The sequence below is a fragment of the Linepithema humile genome, chromosome 1 (genome assembly GCF_040581485.1).
Source record: "Linepithema humile isolate Giens D197 chromosome 1, Lhum_UNIL_v1.0, whole genome shotgun sequence".
Taxonomy (NCBI): domain Eukaryota; kingdom Metazoa; phylum Arthropoda; class Insecta; order Hymenoptera; family Formicidae; genus Linepithema; species Linepithema humile.
The window spans coordinates 34643211-34663411 of record NC_090128.1 but is presented as its reverse complement, the minus strand read 5'-3'; the positions used below and the strand labels follow the sequence as shown (position 1 = coordinate 34663411).

Here is a 20201-nt window from a genome sequence, read left to right as displayed (position 1 = left end):
GCACGTCGTCTACATGAATACACGCGCGAACGTTTATGGAGCTCTTGCTTCTATTTCGTTCCCTGACTAACGTGAATTATGAATACACCGGTTAAAACCGAAACTTTTTATCGCGTCCGTAAATCGACTGCAAAACTAAGTAAATATTCTCGTCTCATTAAATTTCAGCACGCATTTCAAATCCTGATCAAATCATCAGTGTTGTCATGTTGGAAAATTCATCAACGCATTTAACACCCGCCGAATTTCCATCGACGGAACAATTACCACATCTGCGACGAAATTTTTGCCATCCAGCATCAATATACACGTTAGCCGAATGACAACACGTTGTATCACATGGGTGGACACGCGATCGCGTATATACGTATATATCGGTACCCAAGCATACGCGCGCGCACACTCCAGCCGCCTCTCGTCATCCGGCGTGGCCGGTGGCACTCCACCCCGCACGCCGGAATCATCCAACGATGAAGCACTCGATTACTGCATTAACAATGCTACTAATTCAGCAGTGTCCCGCCAAAGCCCCCTCACGCGCGCTCTTCGGCTCGATTCAGTGGGCTCGAATTGGAATCGATATCATATCGTTGCAGCATCCGTCCGGCCTTCGGTCACGAGTGTGTGTACACGGCTTTCGGCGTGGCTGCCGACACTCGTTTTCCGCCGGGCCGTTAAAACGGTTAAAACGACCGCACGACCGATACGTCATTCCGCGATGTTCACGACCGGCCGTTGGACGCGCCGAACACGATCGCCGGCCAATCGTAATCGCTGACTCCCGCGATTTCCACTCGCGCCGCGGTAATGAAATCGTATCGCTCGCTACCGCACGTTCAATCACCGCATTTATTCAATATACCTACATCGAGCGCTTTCGCGCTTCGTTTCGCTTTCGTATCGGACGATATATAATGTATCTTGCGCTCTACGAGATACGCTGTTTAGATTTTATGCGTTTAATTATATAATTATATTTAGCCGCATGCAAATCTTATTTTATATTTGATTCCAAATTCCCTCAGAAAATACATTTTCATAAACAATTTGATTGTATCTGTTAGCAAGTTAAATTTCAATCATTTTCAATTAAAACTCACCGAAGTCTGCTCCTTGTGTTGTACACTGTTTCAGTCCTTCAGTCATCTGAAAATAAAAAATTTATTTTTTCTGCATTTATTATAAATAAAATACTTTTATACGATTTATTTGGCCCATATTTTTAATAAGGATGCAAAATTTTATCATATCTGAATAATAAATCAAAGTGTCAAATAAGCTCCAAGTTGCAATGATTGCATGCAGAGTCTGCCTATTTGCATTTGTTCAACGTCTCTTGTGTAAATAAATGCAAAAGTAATTGTAATTGAAAAGCGGGACGACGGGTCTCTTCAGTTACGTCGTAAATCCGCGTGTGTGGTGTATATGTTACAGCCGCGTGGTTGAATCGGAGAAGTAACATCGATTTCCGCAGGTAATTCTTCGGTTGCAGCGACGCGCGTAACGCACGCGTGGCGCAAGACTTTACGTCGATATAAACACGGGTCGGTGGTAGCGTCGGGACAAGAGAAACGCGATCGTATGGCTGCTGTGGGTCGAGCGCGTTCCCCACCGTCGGGGCAATGAATACGAATAGGTTTCGAGATACGATCTCTCTCGGGATACGCGCGGTATGGAGGGGTTAAATTAAATGATTTGCATAAGTAGGTGGGTGTCGACACCGGCAAACATTGACAAACGCGTGTGCTGCAGCACGTTCTCTCTCTCTCTCTCTCTCTCTGGCCTTCTCTCCGTCCCAATCCCGTCTCTTTATCCGTCATCGGGGAGAAGAGGGGAGACAAACCTCTGTACAAAGTTATAAGAATATATTATTACGAGTAATGGAAGCGCACTAACCCGAGAGTCTCAACGCGCTGTAAAGCAGTCGCCAGATAAGAGCAACGGGCGCACGAGGCGACACGTGTCGAACGGAGTGTGGGTCACTGATACAGCCGTTCGCAATTATCCTACACACGTCATCGCGAAAGCCGCTCTCGGGATGCCAATCGGGACGCCACTCTTTCGGCTCTCTCGCCACAAGGGTTTCTCTCCGCGCAACAACATTCGCCGCTGCTCACTTCGGAGTAGATCTTAAAATAATTCAGTTATCGGTTCGATGCAACATCTCCAACAAAATCCTGAACGATCTTGCAATCGATCTTCTGAATCCGCGACAAAGTGACGGAAGACGTATCTCCCACGTCTAAAAATGACCTCTCAAAGCGTAACCCACGCCCCCCCTCGATCATTCCCCGGGCGTAGTGTTTGCCGTTGTTGCGACAACAGCGTCACGTGTCAATTCGCATTATTACTATTTGTCGAAGAGAGTATCGCGAGGAGAGCGTGGATCGAGTCGGCGCGACCCTTCGTGGGAAAAGCCAATGCAAACAAAATAAAATAGAGATAGATAAAGTGGCGCGCGCGAAATATCGTAGGAGACCCCTCCACGCAACTTCCCTTGTATCTAATCCCGGATTGACTCGTGTCACTTATTAATATTTTATGCAAACACCATGATTTACGGCTGCGCGCGGAGGCATTACTCCGCCTCTCCCTTTCTCTTGGAAAGCCGATAACCGCAGACTCGACAATGGTCTTATCTCCCTGTATTGTCGTGACGGATGACATTTGCGTCTTGATTACGGCGTCTGGAATATATCTATTTATGAGTTCGTTCGCACGAAATTATTAATTCCGCCGCTGCGATGCGCCGGATCATTATCTCGCTCGGCATTTATAGACTAATCTTTCAATTGTTAACGATCAATGCAATTACGTGATGTTGGTTCTAATAAATAACTTTTCTGTGATGAATTTTCTAAACTCTTTTAGATGATTCGAAATTCCATTTTAACGCAAAACAAAGTACTCATTAAACTCATTACATTTACGTCTCGAGATCGAAGAATTTTATTCACTGTTATCGCAACGCTGGCAATCATTTCCTACGCTTTCTCGTCCCATTCCTCAAGATTCTCATCCCTCGCGTAGCGAATCACCGGTAGGACGCTGATGGGCACGGGGCGGTTGGAAAAGGCGAAATCTGCAAGCCAAAACGAATCAGAGTAATCCTCCTCTGCGCGTTCTCGAAAAGCACCCCTCCCACCCTCTCGCTCGCTTCGGTGGTTCGGCTACGGGGAGGGCGGAATACACCCTACATCCGGAAAAAAGCCCACGACGGTCGATGAGCATTTCGTAAATGGATCTCTCTCTCTTTTCACGCCTTCCGCTCTTCGCAGGAGCGGATGCTTTCTCAGAGTCTGAAGCTAATAATTTTCCAGATATCCGATAAAAGCATAACAGAAAATAAAAAATGTCAATTTGAAACAAGTTGTTTTATATATTATTTATTTAATATGTAATTTTAAAAAGTTGATAAATATTTCTAAACCACAAGTCATTCTTTAAAATTTAATTCAGAAGTATAAATTCCGTTCTCACGCATATTTAAACGATTCGTGTCGAGAAAATTTTTATGTGTCACGTAATAATTAAAATATCATTAAGTTCTGTTAAATCCGTTCCTGACTTTTCATCCTCCTTCCTTTTACTCTCTATCCTATTTCCTGGCCGCGTGAAGGCAGCCGCGTCGCGCCACCGCGGTAGAGGTGGTTCACCACCGACCGCCTCTTCCGCTCCCCTCGAAGGAGCCACGCAAAAGTCTCTTCTTCCCGTCGTTCTTCTCTGACTACCCCATTGACTATACCCTCTCACCCCCGGCCCGTCCAGCCCCGTCGCCCGTTGTCCTTCCAGAAGCCCTCGTCGCTTTAAATTGCTGATGAGCATTTTTAGATTGGTTACGTTAAGTGAATTGGTACATAGACGCTCCTGTGTTCTCCCGATAAAAGTCTTTAATGAATCCAAGAGGAAGATGGCCTCGCCACGACGACGATAGTATTGCCACCGTCGCCGCGTGCTGACTAGCAATATATATTTTGAGATCTTCTTTCGCGCCCGAATACAATGCGATGATCGCATCGAGACACCCTTTCGTGAATTTCGCGAGAAGTTGTGGAAAATTAATTCCTCGAGACTCACACGAAAGATATATGCGTGCAAATTAAATTAATTAATAACTTCTGATATTTGTAAGTTAAATATAATAACAATACGCAGTACATTAATTACAAAAAATATTACGAAAAATTACTAACCGCGAAACACAACCGTGCAATGTAGATCGTGTTATCGCGTAATAAGAAATGTACACGTACAATCCAGCTCATTTAGATAAAGCCAGATCACGATCTGTATGCGCATCAACAATCCTTGGGAAAATCGTCGACCGGCGACGGGCACGACTTTTCCTGAGAACATAGAAACGAGGACGGGAGGCAAAGACCCGGTTAAAGCCGCTGACACACGTAAATACCAACACGGAACCAGGAAAGATAGCGGCGAGTTAATTAAAGCCCTGCCCTCCCTCCCTCCCTCCCGGCATTAGAGTCAAATCAAGAGAGGTCCGTCGTCTCTATCCTTTCCTCTCTCACTTCCGTTTTTCCCTTCGCCGTTATACCCTCGCTTGTACGGTTTTTCTTCTCGTACGAACGAGTGAAAGAGCATGGGCAGAGAAAATCGCCGGTGGCGTAGAGAAGGAGGAGGAGGAGGAGGAGGAGAAGGGGAAGGGCGAACGAACGGGTAAGGTCTGCCTTCTGGCTTCATCCGATAAAGGGAACGGGTAGTCGGCCGAATCCGTCCGGGTCCCGGCAACAACAATAATGTCGTCGTCAGTTCGTTAAGCGCTTCTTTCAAGCGTCCTGCTCTCGCCTCACCTCCACATCGCACAAGCCCAAAGAGATAACTAACTTCCTCTCAACTACGACGACGACGGAGACGACGACAAGAGCCACCTACACTCGTCAGAGCTACATCCTGGCCGTTACGACGTCGCATGCATGCGCACCAATCCGTGCGTTCAATCGCGTGCGTGACTTCGTCACTTAAGATAATATCGAGCCGCGGACACCATCTATCACTTTCTGATTCCAACAGGAACTTGCAACAAAGATACGTGACAGCGATCGACGACACGATGTACCTTATTCTCTTTGTCAGGCTTTTAATATATGCGCCATGAGCGTAAATTTTTATATATACATCTCTTTTAACGTGTAATTAAATACAATTTATTAAAAGATAATTTAGAAAACACGGTTTTAATACAAATATTAACGTCTCATAAAAGTTATATTAAATATCTTGCAAAAATGTTAAAATATTACAGATATTAATATTCATGTTGCTTAAACACGCATAGCTATGTTTGTCATTACGCCAAACCGGTTGCTTCGTATCGACATTGGCGAGAATGCTATCTTCGGAACGCGATCGACACGCCATCAGATCTCGGATAATACTTTACATGCTAATTCATCAATTTGTTAGAGTCCGTAATTAATAATATTTCATTTATGATTCATAGCGGTGGTCCCGTTCAACTGTCGATAAGACGTCTAATAAATACGCCGGATAAGTATCGTTATTGGAAATCTGCGGACGCCGTTGTCGCGAGTGGCACGTGTGCGGTTTTATTCCGTCAATCTCACAACCAATCCAGCTTAGTTGATTGATTGCTGACGTATGATGAGTCACTACGATTACCGTACAACGCCCGGTTGCCGCGGCCAAGCAAAGCGTCGTCTGGCGACGACGATAAGGCGTATTGCTCGTCAGTTACCGAAGGGTAACTTTTCGCCAGATCGACGTATCCGACGTCTCGCGTCGTACATCTCGCCTTCATTCGCCGCGTTAACAAGCGTTTACGTGACATCTACATCGCCACGACATCTGCGACGTTGTATGCTACTTGTTCGCGGCGCTTCACTGGTTTCGGGGCTGTCTTGCCGCCGACTCGCCGGCGATAATATTCGAGATTGCTGTTCCAGCGGTGCCAACTCGAATAATCGTGTCAATGGCATTATATACGCGACGGTATTATTCGTACAACACGGTAAAGCGTAACGCGTGTATCTCGTTAACAAAGCCGGCACTCGATTGGTCCCGGCAACAGATGCGAGACGATGTCAATCGGAGCGTGCACGCGCCGGGTGTTGGAACGGAGTGATTGACATATTTTCCACGGTGGAATCCATTCATGTCCGCGTTGCGTCGTCGCGACGCGAATGACCCGGATGTGTCTTCTCCCGTAAATCTCGATTCCGAACACCCTCCCCAAACAAATTTCCCCCGTTTTTGCGGAAGACTCTCGACACTGACAATTTCGATTTCGTTCTCGCTCGGCTAAATTGGAAAGGTGTCCCCTCGCTTGGATGTAATCCCGTGATTGCACGGGATCGCGTTGATCCGCGTATCATTATTTTACATTTCGCTCGCGGAGCAAGGTGGTACGCGCAAACCACGTCGAGTTCGGCCTCCGGCTGCTCCTTAGCGTCGACGTGTTACCGGGAATTTTTGTTCCTCCAACGAGATTACCCGTACATATTCCTTTTATACGCGCGTACAATTCAATCTCTTAGAAATCGACTGCCATAATAAATTTATACGAGTCAGCAGAGTCAGCTTTAAGAAGATAACATACAACCGGGGGAATAGGGTTCGGCTCGCTCGCGCTATGACTCGCGAATTCGAACTCACGTCCCTGGACGGATGGCTTTCAGCCTCAGTCAGAGAGGCATTGCCAGGACGTCCCGGGAGGATGGTAGTTGATCATAAATGACAGATGGACTGAGCTGGCTGATGTATGCGTACGTGTACGTGTACGAGAAAGCCATAGACGAAACCTCGCATCACGAAAAATAAAAACTGTCATGTAACAAGTTAGCGCGCGCTCAGCTACGACGACGACAAAAAGCAACCAGAGATAGAGGGAAGGACAAAGAGAGAGACAGACCGAGAGCGGGACAGAGAGAAAGAGACGATCGCGGAGATGTGTAGTTGGACCGAAGGAGTGAGATCGTGCCGTGCGAGTAACGGAGACGTGATAACGACGTGATGGGCAGTGTCGAGTTTTGTGACATGACAGCAAATATGCAACGCTTGGCAGCTGTATACGCGCGCGCTTAAGCGGGTCTCTCTCGAGATTTGAAACGTAACACCCGTTGCAGAACACACAACGCCTCTCGCAGTGTAGTGGCGCCGATTTCACTCACCCCCTTCTCCCACCCCTTCAATGGTCGGATTCCAAACTTAGCTCGAGCCTCCCTCCCCCACCTCCTCCCTCTCTTAAATTCTCCTCGATTCCCGCTCCTATCGCGCTCCCTTGTACATCTCGGCCTACGAAACGGGGCGACACGTTTAATTGGTAATCCGTTTAAAGGATTAGTAACTCACGATGGGTATTAGGACGTGTCGCTGGTCCGTCTGCAGCTTGTCCGTTTCGCACGGACAAGCCGAAGAGCACGTAACTCGCCGAAGCACGCCGATGGACGCTTTACAGCGTTAGCATTCAACGGCGCTCGCAATCAGGATGGACGGCCTTATCAGGCATCGTCTTTTTCGCGACCGGCTGAGGAATAATGAAAAAGGAAACAAACAAAACAAGATTCTGCGATCCGTTGTCCGTCTAAGGTTCATCGAGTGCGAAGGGTTTCGATTATCTAAACTGAATCGTCACTTTCGTGAAATATTGAATTGCATAAAGTACATTTAATATTAGAAAATAATTATCAATATATGTATAACTACAACTTTTTGAATATCAAGAATTATATTTCTAGAAAATAAGAAGTTAACATTTATTGCTAAAATAAAGAGGCAAAAAAGAAATGAGCTAAAACATCTAAACTGCAAAGGCAAATTAATCAGAGAACAAATTCGCCGAGACTGCATTTTCGCCCAACACAAAAGATCGATTTAACCTTAGTCGTATTCTACGACGCGACTAAAAAGTGAGACCCGAGGGTACCTTCACCCTCCCGTCACACACCCCCGCTGCCGTGTACGCACACACGCCCGCCTTTTCTCTTCTCTCCAGTGTTCGACACGACCCCGCGGGGTGTGCTCACTTTTCAAACGAGCTTACTCTTTGCCACGCAAAAGCACATAGCCGGGGGGCAGGAACGGGTTTGAAATCCGGCCTGATCTAATAGGGATTAACAGAGTGACAAATGTAAGAGTTAGCGACGGCGGGGTTGATGCTCCGCTTCTGCCCTACGCTTTCGAGAGCACTGATCTTGTTGAGAAAAATTTAATGAACAACTTAATTATTATACTAGCACAACAAGTGTCACACACAATATTCATTCTTCTAATCCCCAGTAAAACAAAAATCATTTAAAATTATAACCGGCAAACGAAAACAAGTATTGATCTGACTTTGTAACAATGATTTTTTTTTAATAATTAAATAAATGTTTTATTCGTTTTTAAATTATAGTATACAACAGATTAAGAGGCCTGTTACGGAGTTGTTCATCCCGTTAAAATGCGTTTAGGACTAAACGGCCGGACGTCTGATTACAATGCAGATATGTAGTTTGATCGAGGCGCGATAGTAAATAACGGCGTATAATAAATTATAAAACGTTTGGCAACCCGACTCACGTTTACCAGGAAATCGATCCTCTGACCGCTGGCAACGTTCCAAACAGTCCGGCACACGGCTACATTTATATTCTTATGTAAGATCCGGGGTAGATACAGGAACACAGGGGAAGTACTTAAATTGGAGGGAGAAAGGCGCGGCGGACGGCGCAAGCTGCTTTCTGCTCGAAGAAAACCGACCATCGCGCGCTCAGATAATGACGCGATATTATAGAAAAGAGTGGCCACGCGTGCACATATAGTACATCGTCTCCGCAACCGCGTATATTTTTTTTCTTGGCATATAACATCGTAGTTGTTACGCTACATTTGTATAAAACGCGTATCGCTTTGCTTAAAACTGCTATCAATGATTAATGGACATGGTCTTTGGGTGGCCATATTGATTGAACAGCTTCGCGACGGAAAGAGTATCAGATCGTTTTTTAATAACGAGAACAGCACCCAGGTCTGAAATTATCGGCACTTTACCAATTATTCGACGCGCTAAACTCTTCGCATGCACCATCAATCAGCGACGGCGGCCAAGAGAGAAGATCCACCTGGCCTAATTTTATCGATAATCTCCGCGGGACCAATCTCGATCAGAAATTCCTCGATCAGAAATTCCAAATAATAATTATCGCAACGGTCTACCCTTCGGTAAAATATATTGTTAAAAGAAATAACATAAAAATGATACAAAATGTTGAAACGATATATAATTTTTTAATCTAAATTATAGTATACGCAAATCATTATTTTTGCCATATAAAATTTACTCGAATTTTTTTATTAAAACAACCAATAAATATTGCTTTGATTAGTTAGTTTAATCGCGTATTTATTGTATAAATATATATATAATGTAATAAATTTTTCTAAAAAAAGAAAGATTAGTCACCTATCCAAATGCTTTAAAGAGCAATCCTGAAAATATATGTATAACGTGTAAAATATCCAGACAAGATCTATGCACTGCGGACAAGTGTCTCGTACACTTGTCGGGGCATACTTTGCGTTCAAAAAGCAGAAAAAAAGTCGAGCGCGCACGACATTACGCGACGTCGGTTATGCGGTTCGTAATAAATCAAATCATGTTTTTCAGAGTGGGCCGGCCGCGATCCGCGAGCCTTCCGTGCACACGAATGGTAATGAAAACCGTTGCACGATACAGCCCGATAACATTCCCCGTGACCAAAGACGGGAGACACGCGTGTCTCGCTTACGAAGACAAAGACGAGGACAACGACGACGATGAAAACGTTCTCGCAAAACCCATCGCTCTCGAGTACGAATCTCATCTCTTGTATTCTCATTACCTATACGCTGCACATACCTGCATGCGCGCATTTTAAATCGAATGAAAAGAAAAGAAATAAACTAAATTTTTCTCTTTCAGCTTCAACTATAAAAAATGTTTGACAATTAAGACGTGTATTTTTTTTTAAAAGCGGTCAAAAGAAATCTTGCTGCAAATTAAATCTAATATTATTTTATTACTAACTGTAAAAAATTTGCATATCTACTGTGCATTAAATTTTTCTACGTCGCATGCATGTCATTTACTAATGAACTCTGTGTAGAAGGTAGCTAATTTGCTTTATTCACGACATTCTCTTTCTCGCAGTCCATTTAGGCGCTGTCCACAGGTCCACTTTGCCATCTTTGTCTCTGTCGTGCTCTGGGACAACCGCGATGTAATTAATGCGCGGTAAAGCGGGCAGAAGAAAAGCCCGATCCTGTACGTCTGTCATGAAGGACTCGCCCGACATGGTGGACGGGCGAACAAACGCGACCGCGACGCTCGAAATGCATGTCCTCGCGTGAGAACCGACTTGTTCTTACGGTTCGCCGTCGGCTTCGGACCGACCGAAAGAATATTTGCCGTATGAATATTTGCTTGGCAGAATAATCGATCGATATATTACGGCGAATTAAAACTTCAGGCGCGAACTATTATCACAGACTTCTAAGCGACATCGCGAATACTGAATAATATATTAGTTTATTCTGATATTTCCTTGAGATAATTGATCTGACGAGCACGCCGCAACCATTTCATGTAAAATTACATTATCGGATTAATACTTGACGAAACCAGCAAGGTAAAAAGAATGCACATAAGACATCTATATCCGTTTGCTTCGTAAGCAAAATGGCATGTCTAATTTGCCGTTAATTCGCTGAAGATGATCGTTTCACAGCTCCGTACACAAATAGATGCTAAATATTCATATGAATTTATCAATTCACTATCCGCTTTGATAATCTCTTACCATTATTGACGTACATTAAATTACTGTTGATATTAGAGATTCTTGAAAGCACAAATATAGCAAATATTACATCGTCGAATTTTCCTCGCTGGTTAGTATTTTAAAACTGACTTAATTGGGTGCGCAATCCTTAAATTACGACGTGTCGATCAGCATCTAATAATGGCATTCATAAAAACTGTGAAATCATCCTGTCAAATGTGCCATCGTGTGCTTCGACATCTATTTTTGCTTCTAATTTAAAATATGAAATCTATGTCTGAACATCTAAATAATATCCAAAAACTGTCAATTATTTCTAGATTCAGAAATTTAGAGATGTAATTTAATACCTGATGTGTTCAAATATCTGATCGCGACCGGCGAATAATTCGGCAGCGAATAATTCGATCCGAAGCTGCCTTATTAACATTCCGGCTTATTTATTCGGGCCGGGAGACGAAACCACTCGAGAGTGAAGACGGGCCTCGCAAGGATTACGTGGCTCGCGCATCTCTCGAGAAAGGAACCACTCTCGCACGCCTTCCTGCTCGCTCGCCTCTACCGCATAACTCGTCCTACCTTCGACCAACCTGCCGCGGTTTCAGTGCCCGGATACAGCCTGCCGTAGCCGACACGCGCGCGATTTGCTCGTCCAAATTTTTACGCATCTCGATAGTTCCGGTGCTTCCCACTCGATCGCTCGAATTTTGAACTTCGAGGTGCGAATAGAGTGACAAGGGTTTCGCGAAGCATGTAAAGTGGCATATTACGTAAGTAAAATATACGCGTGATTTTGTGATATTAATCTTTTTATCATAATTTTATCGATTTCTAATTCTACGATTATAATCGTTTTCGGTTTTCCTTGGAATTAAACTCATCCGTGTGATAAAAGGGAGCGGATGAGAAACGCAATTTACTTGTAAATTATAAATAACGTTTCCGAACTGTCGTAGAGTGCTTCATCCATTTCTACTATCGGGAAATCGCGAGCGAGATTCTTCCATTCACTCGTTTCGCGAAGGGTGAAATCTCAGACGCATTATTCAATCGGTGCTCCGCGAATGGAATGCGCAAATCGTATTTAATAATGCGACGACGACAAAAAGCGTGGAGTACGTCCCGTACGAGACCACACTCGGAATCGGCGCTTAGCCGCCGCAAATTAATATAAGCGACGAGAACCCCCATCGAATCGCTTCATCGGGTATGCGTACCGTGCGAGCGCGATCTGATTGCCGTCTCGTCTCGCGAAATTCCTCGGCGGCATATTGCGCCGCATCCAGATCACTAGATTTCTCCCTCACTACATTTCACGGATTATTCTACAACGAACTGCGAGGATTCTATAAAAATATCAACGAGATATGAATAATTTGTTTCGAAAATTTCTGATATTTTTTCTAATTTACTTTTAACAAATGTGACTTCTGGAAACGCGAGATAGATTTTCTTGAAGGTACAGTTTTATCGAGAACGTGTATCTACGAACGTGTACTTCGGTCGCGTGTTTCGCCTAGAAAAGCGAAGTGCGAGATGAAAGCGGGGAAGTTCGAGATGATTGTGCTCTCGACACTTTCTCCGGGAGTGCTTTGTAGCCCGTAAACTTTCTTCGTTCGACAACCCTCGGTCTCGGCCCAGAGACGGAGGAGAACCAAGAAAACGCGGTAGCGACGGTGATAGGCGAATCGGGCGAACCGAGCCGCCACTTTCACCCAAGTTTTTCCGCGGCGGTAGCTGCGCCAATCATTTGTTCAACACACCGCCAACAAATTCAATACCCTTTAGTGAGTGGCGCGAACACACGGATTTTCTTTTCTTCTCCTTCCCTGACGTGCACCTCGCGTTGCGCGGATCGAAGGGAAATGTATGTGCAAAGGCAACACGCGATACAAAGGAAGACGCACACAAACCGACTCGCGTGTTCAGACACGCAGTTTATGTATGCTTGTGAACACAATAGTACGTTTATCTCGCAGTGTGTACACGTCAAAGTGCGAGAAGCAATTTCGGTGGAATAGACCACTAAAGTGTCTTCGTCTTTGAGCGTGATAGCTAAATATTAATGTAATAAAACCGAAACATTTTTCCTTTACGACGCATTCCATAAAAAAAAAAAAACATGGGCAAAATAAAAGGTAATTAAATTTTTATATACATACGCAAAAATTTATAATTTAAATTATTTATGTATGAATCTAATTTTACAAGAATCAGAATTCTGTACGCGACACTCGATGTAGATTTCCATGTGGAAAGCGCAGATTGATTCCACAGCGACACGAAATTTGTTTGTATCGAGAGAAAGCGCGAAGGAAACCGTTTCCCCTCGGCGATTCAGGTTGCCGCGAATCCCGCAGCAGGGAGACGAGGGAAACGTGAGAGGACTTTGGATTTATTCGAATACACACTTCTCCCATTGGAAATGCCGCGTACGCGGTATACGCCCGCCGTGCGATACGACGAAGGGCGTGGAAAAGGGCCGATTCCTTAATATCCCCGCGGGACCCGAGGATCAGATAGATATCGGTTAGGTTCGGCTATCTATTCAATATGCCTCCATTATTTGGTAGGTGATAAGGTGGAACGGTAGTTCGCCCTTCCCTCGGTTTCATCTCTCCCCGCGGCCTGTCCTCACACATGCGGGGATAACGCACGACCTACAACGTATCTTTGCTTCCCCGGAGAGCTCCGTGATGAGTGATAGTCTTCACTCATATCTCACCTTTTTTTCTCTCATCTCATCTCGTAATACAGCTTTCGTTTCCGATAAACTCGCTGTTTACATCTGCGCGTTTATGTCTAAATTATCACCGTTAAAACGAGTGTGTTAATTTGATCAAAATCGTTTTCAATTAATAATTAACGTCAACGATAATGTACTGAGATACTAATATAGTTTCGGAATAGTGAACGGTTCACAAAAAAGTTTTTTGTTAATATTATTTTCTAAATAATTTTATGTAAGCAAACTTTATTTTAACGGAATCTTTACTTTTACACAAGAGAACATTGAGTGTAATAGAGAGCTACAAGAAGAAAACCGACGACATTTTCTTCCGCGCGTTGTAATGTTTCCGGAGTTCGTTTGTGCAAATCTATTTTGTTGCGGCTTTCGCGGGACGTCAACATCCAGCACACATTCGTTGTCGAATGCGCACTCGCGCCTCCGCGCCGTACATTGAATGCGACTCGACGGTTTCCAGGTTACCTCGCGCGCACCTTTTCACAGAAGAAACATGGTGTAGGGTCTATAAAGGCGGGCGTATCTTGGCTCGTATCTCGACGGCGGCGGTAAAACCGCCGCGCCGGGAGGGGGGTGTGAGCCCCTAAGGGTACACAATGGGCCCCATATGTTTGCGGGGGTGTATAACGTACCGCGCTCCATCGGGACCTCGATCGACCTCCGGTTCCCTCCTCGCCCTTCACCTCCTCGGCAGTTTCCTCGATGTACGCCGAGGTTTCTCTACTTCACGAAGTATTACCTCGCAGAATCGTTTCGCGCGAATTCACGCTTGGCTCAGATGCAGTTTTGTGTGAGTTGACATTATGAATTAATTGACCTCCTGAAACATTAATAAGATATATAAATTAATAATAAATTATGAATTTTAAATATAAATATTATAATATTATTTTTCCACCACATAAAATTTATTTATTCTTTAGCTTTTTCTCTTCACGATTAAACAAAGTGCACTGCATTGCGGTTGCACAAACGCAAATACACGCTGCGAGGCGAGCACGCGACGATTCGGCGATATATAGAATACGTAGATCTCGCGCACTTACTGGAAAATTATCTCAAAAATGGCTAGCAACCTCGTCTGATATGGCACGAAAAAATTTACGATTACCGCCGAGGTATACGCAACCGTTCGCTATGTTATACCTCTTCAAGTATCGTGTACTGTGTTGCAATCGCGCGTGTAAACGGCACTCCGGAAGATCTACGTCGCCATAAAGGCCCGTATCGTCGGCAAAGAACTTATATCGGCATTACAAAAATGTTGGCTTTAATTACGTTTACGGCGGATCGTGAGATCGTAAGTAGCGGAATACCGGCGTATCGCTTACTTACAAAGTTTCCGAACTTTCCGTGTGGCATGTGAGTAATGCCGCGAGGAAGGGCGGCTGGAATTTTTACAAGACGCAGGGATCGATGGTATCGTAAATGACGTGTTATGTGCTCTATGATTATTTAAATTTTCAACGAACGCATAATTTTGCTGCATTTAAGTTGTAGCGTAATATATAAGAAATAACGAGATCTGATACATCTTATATATACTAATTTAATTCTTTAATCAATCGCGCGGCTTTACTGTCTTCCATCTTTTAGATAAAGAACGTTAGACCAGACGGACTTATCGGGACGAAAAGCTCGGGCGTAAAAGCTCAGCGTCGTCCAATTAAGGTGTGCGTATAGGGACACTAACGAGTTTTAATGGACTCGAATCGAATGCACTCGAAAGCACCGAACGCCACATTGGCAGGTCGCGTCAATCAGATAGCATCGTCGAAATGTAGTGGAGAGAGGGTCGCTGAAGTGCCGATAATCGCGATCCGGCTTCCTGCTTTAATTTAATTGGACGATCGCCAGTCACGCGTGCCGCCTGATAAATAATTAACGCGTCTAGTCTAGATCGATTATCGAAGCGTCGCGTCGCGAATGGGGGATAAAATGAGGTGGTAAACGAGGGATGCGCGAGGGGTGCTGGGCGTGGATCATCCGCCGCTGAGAATTATTTGACCCCTCATTTACTTGTTGTGAGCACTGACTTATCGCGACCGGCGAATCGACCGGCGATAAGGGACGCAGAATGAAAACGTTGCCCGTCACGCGAGGCAGCAAGATGTGTTCTCCGGAAGTTACGACATTCTACAGTCGTCGCATTTACAAAGTAGCGCTTATCTGCAATCGGCTATTTCGCGCGATGTAACATAGCACGGAAAACTGTTGGAATCTTAGAGCCGCGTTTGCGTGAAATCAATAAAAGTGCGCGCTGTATGAGCAGCTCGGTAGGCAAATCACCCGTATTCCGCACAAGTGCATTATAATTAATAATCTCAATTATACCCCCAAAGTCTTATATCTTTAGCTTTATCAAGTACAGTTATTACAGCAAATGCTTCTTATTAGTCGTAAAATATCCCTTTCATTCGCCGCGCTCGCGATCGAGCAATTTGGGTCAAAGCATGTCGCTAATAACGCTTAATGCGCCCTCGCGCATTGTTTCAATATGATGTGCCATTTCCTCGCAATCCAGAAACGCCAGCCTTTCTATCCAGATTAATGCATCGGCTTCGAAAAATTTTTCTTTCGCATATATATTTGATATCATTTTTTTTTGTCAATAAAAGATCGATTGCGAATTGATGAGAAAAATATGCGGTAAATTGGGACACCCAGAGCGCCCGAGAAAGCATCCTGTATGTATACACAGGCTCTAATGACTGCGATGATTATGCTGATGAACGTATCGGCATATAAGATAGCTTAAACGCAGAGGAGATCAGCGGACGAACGACCTGGTCCATCATTATGGGGGAGGCGCGAGGGGTGAGAAGGGGGAAAGAGAGGACATTAAACGTAACGTATCGCTGTAATACGTGCTTAAGCCGCATCGTGTAGTGGCAGTCCAGTTTCAGCATACTTAACGTTATCGATTACCTGTTTTCAGGTACTCGTACATCGCGAGCGAACGGAATAATAATAAGCTTTTACCGTAAATGAAATGACATATATAATTATAATACCAACACATGTAACACCAATACCAGCGGAATGCCGCGTGTAGCGCGAGATCAACATTGTCGTTAAGGCGCCGACCACGAAGGCACCTTCGTCAGGTGACGTGACGTGTACTAATTTCTCGCATCGCAAATGCATTACTTTTACAAGACAGTTTGTCCTTCTCGTGATATTCCCGTGTTGCCGGCAGATATGCGGGATATAATACGAGAAGCCTAATGGACGCAATTCTTTTATCCAATACGGGCTATTTAATTTCCATGATTAAAAGACATTCGATCGAACAGGTGCAGCGACGAGCGTCCAGCTGTCTCGCGCGCGAACGACGCTTACCCGTCACAGGATGTATCAATCTCTTGATTCCGTGAAACATATCTCATCGTTGGTTTCCTTACACTTGTCATTGGCCTTCTTACCGTTCTTCCGAAGGTTTCGCGAGGCAAACCGGTCTTATCGCCTTATTTATGCAACCGTGCAGCCATCTTAACAATTTCGCTCGAACGCCGTAAGTTTGCTTCGTCGAACAAATCGGATCGCGAAGGGACAATGGCATTTCTTGATAATTTCTCCGTGAAATACCGGTATTCGTTCATCCTGAATAAACTATAATAAAACAAAAAGAGCGCGTTTTCCGTGGAACGCTGACCGCCTCTCCTTCGCGCGGCAGAAGATAAATATCATCGCGAGTGCACCGCACCGGAGCTGGAGCTGGCGTTCATTATAGCCGCTTAATGGTGCGATTTACCATTGAAAAAAGCAGACGACACCGCCTGAATGAGCCATTACGGGCCGCTCTACAGAAATAATTATCGCAGTATTGACACAAAAGGGCGCGCTGGCTGGCACGGACGCGGCGAATGCCTCATTGGCGGTACAGCGGGCAAACGCGAGTGAGAAAAGGACCCCTCTCGTCCTTCTTCCGCATATCGTTCTTTCCGTTTCCCACCCTTTTTCCTCCACGATCTATTTATGCCGCGAAAGAAATGCGCGCAAAGGAGAAAGAAAGAAGGATGAAAAGTGCCGAGAGTAACATACGCGGAAGGAACGAAGGATGCAGAAAGAAAGAAAGAAAAGCAGATGAGAGAGACAAGAGAGAGCGGCGGTGGAGTGGCGGCATCGCTCTTGGAAGGGCAGATTGTTTGTTTGTTGGAAGCTCTCGTGCGCACAAACAAGTGGAAACAAATAATATCCTGGCCGCATTACGAGAAGGAGTCGATGGCGAGCTGGGAGGATTCGGTGTGTGTAGTTGGGGTGGCTGTCTTTCTCTCTTTCTTCCTTTCTCCCTTGGCTTACCCACGGCTGCCCCAGGGCGACAGTAACGAGGCGAACGAGTGCCGCACGTCATTAATGCCGGCCTCGGGCCCACGCGTCGTTTTTCCCCGCGTTTCGTGCGTTTGCATTTACGATTTGACGCACACATCTTCGTCGATATAACGGTCCCACAGCCGAAGCGACCGCACATTTTTTTCGGAAATTCACTTGTGCCTTCAGCACTGATAATGATCGAGACGCATCAATATCGTCGTTTGCGTTTATCAACCGCATCGCCGACAAATAAGCGTTTGTATTCAAAATACGATAAAGCTTACTTTGATTCCTGCCATATGCATCGTTTATTGTAACACATTGTATTATTTACGTAGTTTTAATCACTTTTTTATGTCCTCCAGTAGCTTCATCTAGCGATTCTAACTCAGTGCGGTTCGTTTTTACGCCAATTACGTAAATAATTTTAATATGGCAATTAATTTGTAAGCGCGCAGAATCGAAAGCGGGAATAACGCGCTGTATTAAACCGGCATATGTATTTATGAGCGAAGCAACGGCGTAATCGGTGAACAAAGCAGTTATTCCGCAGTGAAACGCGCTACGCGGACAAGGTCGCCTCGAAATTGGCCGAGGATAGTCATAAAGGAATAAATCGCCGGCGCCATAAAAGCGACCGACGTGGATCAGTCGGGAAATTGTCGGCATAACGAGGAGGCGATGCTACAGAGAGAATCCGTGCTTTCTGACGAGCGTCGAGCGTACGTTTCACTCATGTGAGAGGATGTCACTGATTATCTCAGTTGATTCTCGCGGTATCGTAAACTCGGGGAAAGTCAGTAAATCTAGCAATCAAGTTACGTATCTCGCTTGTCAGAATATGATATTGCCTATGCGTTGTTTGTTCGACCGACCGTAAATGATTGCGAGTTTATAATTATGCAAAAACTAGATTATACGTCATGCATTCTGTGAGGTAAACAACATTAACATTTTTTTTTTTTTTTTAAAAGAAATTTTTAAATCAATTAATAGAGTAGGTTAGCTTGCTAAGTAACTCTTATCGCCTTTTCCGTTACCAGCTTACTTTATTGACTACATTACATGTGAGCAATTAGCAAGGTTGATAAAAATGCAATGCAAAATTACAGCGTCATTATCAAGTAATTACATGAGTTAATTCCGATCCTTGCCTACTTTGCGATCACGAATACGAGTACTTACTACCGAGAGCTGTTAATAGCTACAGCCTGGCTATTAATGAATTTTGTAAAAGACGAGTAAGAGCCGTTTCCTTAGCCGCCGGTATCCTCGCATGACGACCTGTATATCCGTTATTTATCCTCTGTTCGACCGCGGACCAGCTTAATTGCTCAGCTAACATCGGTAGCGCTACCTCCATTAGCCTACAAGCCGCTTCATTTACACTCAGTAAGCCGCGTATATGCGCAAACGTACAGAATGTTTCGGCGTCCTTTGCACTGTTACTCGCGATCCTTCGTTCGTCAATCGGCAAATTGTCAAAGAAAAAAAATCGACTGTTTCGTATCGCGCATGCATAATACATCATTTACGTTTATGTATGTCTCTTATAAATAGGATTTTGTTAACCATAAATTAATCATAGCGATCTTATTCATTCTGAATACCAAAAACATATTGATTGTGAGTAAAACAAAATGTTACTTTTAATTGAAGTTAAATCCAACGCCATAAACATTTTTATCACTATCAAATAATTAATAAAAAATTAAGTCACACGCAATTGTACACGAGATGAATGTGATTAGAACAGCACGCAAATAATAATAGCAGTATTCCCAACTAGCCAAAATTACAGGAGACGCAACAGAATCTGCAAAAATCGAAAGAATTTCATTACTTGTAGAAACATTCGTGCAGGCGGATGCGAACACGCGCGCAGATATGTACGTGTATTTTCCGCCAGCAAATGCTACCCGAGTACAAGTCCGCTCGAGTACACTGCATACATGGCAGCTAATGGTTCGCATTGCACAGGTAATCCCACCGCATGATCGTCTCTCCCAGTTGTACCCGCTCGACACTCAGCATCTCCGCGGGACACGTGTAAATTTATCGTATCTATTCGCTCGTACTCGATGACTGACGCGTTTGCGCGTCTGTTGAGAACGAAAAATGAGAGAAATCGGTGATATTTTCGGCTTTAAATAATTGTGGCGAATCGGTAATTAAATGCTAAGCGAAGCAAAAATATCTCGATTAAAAGGTAACTAATTTTATGCGAATTAATTTTTAAAAGCTTTCCTTCCAACAGTAAACTAATTGTCAAATTTCGGGGCCGAGAATATATTACGAAGATTTTTTTTTATAGAAAAGTATTATTATAGTACATTAATGCATTTATAGCAAATTAGTTA

At 44.3% G+C, this 20201-nt stretch overlaps 1 long non-coding RNA gene across 2 annotated transcripts in view; it reads right to left on the bottom strand.

The window, feature by feature from the left end:
• The window catches only part of LOC105670963 (uncharacterized), a 143099-nt gene that overhangs the window by 83859 nt on the left and 39039 nt on the right, over nucleotides 1-20201 (bottom strand). For both annotated transcript variants that reach the window (XR_001100528.2, XR_001100527.2), the window contains exons 2-3: nucleotides 14160-14347; nucleotides 1101-1146 (exon numbers count right to left, since the gene is read on the bottom strand). This is a non-coding gene — a long non-coding RNA (uncharacterized lncRNA). The remainder of the gene's footprint in view (nucleotides 1-1100; nucleotides 1147-14159; nucleotides 14348-20201) is intronic.